The sequence below is a fragment of the Anopheles aquasalis genome, chromosome 2, assembly GCF_943734665.1.
Source record: "Anopheles aquasalis chromosome 2, idAnoAquaMG_Q_19, whole genome shotgun sequence".
Lineage (NCBI taxonomy): Eukaryota > Metazoa > Arthropoda > Insecta > Diptera > Culicidae > Anopheles > Anopheles aquasalis.
Window position 1 is genome coordinate 51140766 of NC_064877.1, and position 5639 is coordinate 51146404.

A 5639-nucleotide genomic window follows, 5' to 3' on the forward strand; every position below is an offset into this window, starting at 1 on the left:
AGTATGGCAACATGGTATTTCGGAATTATGAATCCTCATAAAATAAAAGAATTTAAAAAATGTTATTTTTATAGTTTTTGTATACCATATTTATTTATGAATGACATCATTCATCTTAATATTACAATAATGGTTTTTTAATACATCAATACATCAACAGCAAAACGAATTTACTCAATTTACTCGATCACGACGAAACTCGCCTAAAATTAAAAACAATGCATAAGAAAATCACACATTTAATACCCCTTGTGATATAAAACGATATCTTACATAAAAACCATGTACCACCATCGTTGCTGCATCTGTACTTCATTGTTTATTCACATGATGAGAATAAAATGAAAGAGTGCAACGTTCTGTTGCTATAACTGACTGTCTCGCCATTGGCAGAACTAGATGCATGGGATGTAATCACAACCCTTTTTACTATTATTTCGTTCTCTTTTTTAATTCTGCTAGTCTTCCTCGTGAGTTTACCTTTTCACTGTATCAGTCTTTTTTTTAAACGCATTGAATCGAAAAAACAATGTTCATAATTATAATGAATTTTTGGAAACCGAGGGCTTTATGCCAATGACAATGTGCTAACGTGTTTTCGTAATCCCGGCAGAGCACTCAGATTTGTCTGTAGTAATGTTGATTATTTGTTTCAACAGCAAATGAAATAAAGAGTCCAACAATATACACATATTCACAACTCTACCACAAAACACTATTGTTTTAGCATTTAGATTTCTATCTGGTTATTCTGGTCTACCGTTATAAATTGAATCAGAGAGCTGATATTTTTAAATTGATGTGGAGTTTTATTGTTTTTCTTGTCGTCAGATAAATGTTTTTTAGTGTAATATTTCATGAAAGCAGTTGTTACGTAAAATATCTTGAAATGATTCAGTGGAACTTAACACGATATACAATAAATATTTACAAATCTAGCAAGTAAACATTAAAAATAAATAACCCAATTTCTATAAATGTATAGGTAACTGGTGTAGTAACATATCATGTAGGTTTTTCCAGGTTATTTTTTTTAATATGCCCCCATACCATCTTTCGAACCATCACTTTTTGATTAATATCGCGGTAGTTTAATCTCGATTTCTATTGTGTTTGATTTTGCGATGAGACGATGCTGCGAATGATGCCACGAATAATCATTCAAAACCAACAATTTCATTAGCATTGATAGGATTTTGCAGGTAGAAAGGGGAATTTAGCATGTGCTTTAATCTTTTAGCGATATTATTTGTTTGCTCGACTCTATTCACGCCAAACCATCTGGTGTCTTAACGGTTGTAGGTTCTATTCATTGTATTCACTGAAGATAAAGTCACAAGATACAATACCCACATTGAATGAAGTCTAAGCTGTGGTACAGGAATACATATTCAGCAGTTGAAATGTAAATAAACGTTTTGCAAAAATGGGATTTATCATAAGAAACAAACAATGACGAAAGATGGTATAGTTCTTTTAAAGATATTCGCGTGCAGTTTTATTTGTGCCAGACAGAATCAATGTATGGAGGGCATAGGTGAATTCAACGAATAATTTAAAAATAATTGGTATTGTAATACAAGGCATTCGTACATAGTAAGGCGATTGAAGACATTTTGGAATGCTAATTACTTGTTCATTCATTTTTTTTAAGGGGAAACAAATCGCACCATAAGTCTTTAAGCACTTAACAAAAAATAATTGCTTGTTTGTCACATTCTGCAGTTGCGCCATAACTTTCAAAACAGCACAAATATCTTTTATAGAGTGTGAATCAAACCTCTGAGCTGGCTATTTCACATGAATTCCATTTGAACGAAAGAATGCGACTGCGAAAGATCGCGTTGTGCGACTTTATTAAAATAAAAGCCTTTCATCCAAACCCATTTTCAACAGTGATTCTTCCCATTTTTAAACACAATCATCTTGTCACATTCACACAATATTACTAATATTGAAACTTTCGTTGAAGTAAGCACACGATGACTCGAGGATATAAGAATTTTAAAAGAATTATCGAAAATAAACAAATCTAAAAAGGAAAGGGATACATCATTGATTTTTCTGAGGCGAAAATAGGAATACCGAATCGAAAATTCGACCAAAGAGACTCACACATTTTTTATTGCTGCTGAAGATTGCACAAGCATTCGCATTTCGATAAAAATGATTTAAGGCTAAAACCGATAGTTTTGTTGTAGGATGTTTATAATATCAAGAATATAGGAAAGGTGGAATCAACTGAGTTCAATTTTACAAATTTTAGAAATGACTTTTTTCCATTCGAAATAGATTTTTTCCATGCGTTTGAAAAAATAATTAATAGAATTGCATGAAGTTTTGAGTGAAAATTGCAATCAAATAATTCAACTTATTCCGTAGTTCAACGTAGTTCAACGAATTAATCTTGACTGAAAGCAATGTTTATTGAGTGAATTAATCCAACGAAAAAGTAGGTATGAAAGGTAAAGAGGAAAGTCAGCGACCTGAAAATGGCAATCAAATGTATTGATAAACTGAAAAAATGTGTAAATCATGGTAAAATCTTATCTAGAGATGCTGATACATAATATTGACACAATATATCAACCTCTCTCACGCAAAACTGCTCTTGGAATTATGGGAGTTCCAAATTTATCATTTTTGTGGATTGAGACTCAAACCAACATGGGCCTGCTCTACTAAGGACAAAAACTAAATGATCTATGATGGTTATTTAGTTACCGTACGTCGAGAGTATTAAATACTTACTTCCTAACTTAATTGTCAGGCTCTACAACTGACGAGCAATCTCTGTTGATCGCAATTTTTGATAGCGCGTCGTCGTCTTCCAGGTCGATAGTTCTACAATATCGTGAAAATGCCGATAGCGTCGCTCCATGATGACGATGGTGATGATGAGATGATTGAAAATGGAGAACATATTCAAAAGCATGCAAAAGTGGGAAAAAATTTGCAAATTGTGAAGATGAATAAAAAGCAACAGAACCAATCACGAAAACCGATCCGAGAAATGTTGCTTTGAGTTCGTGATTAAAGCTGGTTTCAAATCAAGAGCGTTTTCGCCGTTTAAGAATCTGTGGAAATATTCACAGATTGTGGCGTTTTCTGAACCGGCTGTAGAAGGCTACGCAAACAAACCAGTGTTGTACTTCGATTTAGCTATTGTTTTGGCATGAGTTTTTTTAAATCTCGGTAGTTATTGCACATGCGTATGAATTGAACCATTTATGATCATTCGATAAGATGCTGGTATTGAGATGTTGATTTTTTTCGTGTATTTTCGATCGACCTGCGTACAATTTTGGTGTGAGCAGCGAGTTTAAGCTTTTGCGTCAAAAAACGCCAACTCTGGCGTGTTGATAAACGCGCTCGATATGAAAGGATCCGAATCTCGTGGTACAGCCGTTGGGTTCTTTTCTCAGACTGTCAGGAAGGACAACCTAGAGCCCGATCGTGGAGTGCGCGTTAAGGTATTTTTTCCTCCTTGCTTGGTTGAAAACTTCATGCGCCTTCAGATTGTCAGGACAAAAAACCCAGAGTCTGACGATAGATTGCGTGGATTGGATTTTATGAAAACAAACCATTTGTTATATTGCTCCAAATATCATTATTCCCGTCGAACTCGAAAGTGAACTTGTGAATTTTGTGTTCTCAGGCATATCCTTAGTCTAGAGGGGCGATATGAACCTATTCGTGAGGGAATTCGTTGCTGCATCAATCGCACGACGATCGGTTTCTTCGTCTTCAAAACTGACAACAAATGCATCGATCGCTCATATCAAAGATGTTTTATCCTTTCAACTGTTAAATCCCGATTCACCCTAGCTCTAGAGGTTGCTTTTAGGTTATATTTGACCAACCGATGCATGGAGGATCTCGAGATTTTCGCCTCTTTTGCAAGCTTTCGTATTGATCGCACTGGATATCGCTTAACTTTTGCTCTCATCAATCTTACCCCTTTTCAGTGCGCACAGAAGGTTGCCAACCTCTGTCGTATTTCATAGGCCTTGGGTCTTCGTGAACAGTGCCTTTGCGTTGTGTTGATGTTATAAACTGCTCTCCTGTTGAATGAATTGGCCATTCCATTTCTGACCCATCGTTAGCCAGATGTAGAGACTAAAGAACTCTAGTTAGTGTTTGTATGCAATCGGTTCATTTAAGGGGGACTTCGGTATTTAATTTTTATTTGTGACACATGTTTTTAACATTTTTCCCTGAAAGCTGATCCTTTCAAGAATGTTGTCTAAAAGTTTTGGATCAATCGAGGAAAAACTGACAAAGATACAGATTTTTGAAAATCCGCATTTCATGCAAGGCTCCATGCAGCCCGCTACTTTGAAGAGCGTTTCCCTAAACCAACGTTTTCAAAGTCGGTGCCCATCGTACCGTAAAAACTACTAGGCCGATCGTTTTGAAATTTTTAACAAATAATCTGTACACTTTTTGCCAGGTAACCCCGTCAAGATATCATTAAAATTGTTTATAATTTTTTTAACAAAATCTGTAAAATTCGCATTTATGGCAGAATCGCAAAAAGCATCACTTTTTCAACTTCAAAAATCTGCCAAAAATCGAAAAATTGGAATATCAACAAAAACTCCCCGGGGCTACCTAGATCAACTTATAATCTTTCAAACGAGTATCAATTTGTATATTTCATATGACCCGTCATGTCGCTACGATGGGCCGTAGTACCTTTGCGACGACACGCCTTTCAAAATTTGATGCCATCGATTAAGTTTTCAATGAATGTTGCTCAAAACAATACCAAATATTCTTCAAAAGTTGTAGATTGTTATGTCAATTAAATTGAAAAAATGCAGTTGAATGATTACGTCACAAAAAATTGTTGAAAACGGGCCTTTTTTTGACCCGAAAATACCCCCTTAAGGGGTGACTGCGATATTTAATTTGTTTTGCGACACATATTTTTAACATTTTTCCCTGAATGCTGATTCCTTCAAGAGTATTATGTAATTTTTTTGGGCCAATCGAAGCAAAACTGACAAACTTATAGATTTTTGAATATCCGCGTTTCATACAAGGCTCCATGCGGCTCGCTACTTTGAAGAGCGTTTCAAAAAAACCAACGTTTTCAGAGTCGGTGTCCATCGTACTGTAAAAACTACTGGGCCGATCGATATGTTGGTACTTTTTTTTTTAAACAATTACGTAAAGCTCGTTTGATTTTTGCAGAATCGCAAAAAGCGTCACTTTTTCATCTTCAAATATTTGCCAAAAATTGAAAAATTGAAAAATCAACTCAAAAACCAATATCAAAAAAACTCTCCGGGTTTACCTAGACAAACTTATAATCTTTCTAACAAATATCCGTCATGTGGCTACGATAGGCACCTTAAAAAGTACCTTTTCAACGACATGCCTACCAAAACTTGATGCCATGGATTAATTTTTCAATGAATGTTGCTCAAAACAATACCAAATATTCTTCAAAAGTTGTAGATTAATATGCCAATTACTTAAAAAAACACAATTGAATGGTTGCGTAACAAAAAATCGTCATAAACGGGCCTTTTTTGGCCCGAAAATGCCGAAGTCCCTATTCAGTGATTTTTTTTTTTTTAACATATATAAGGACGGACGAGCCGTATGTTTCCCTATTCAGTGATTATAAT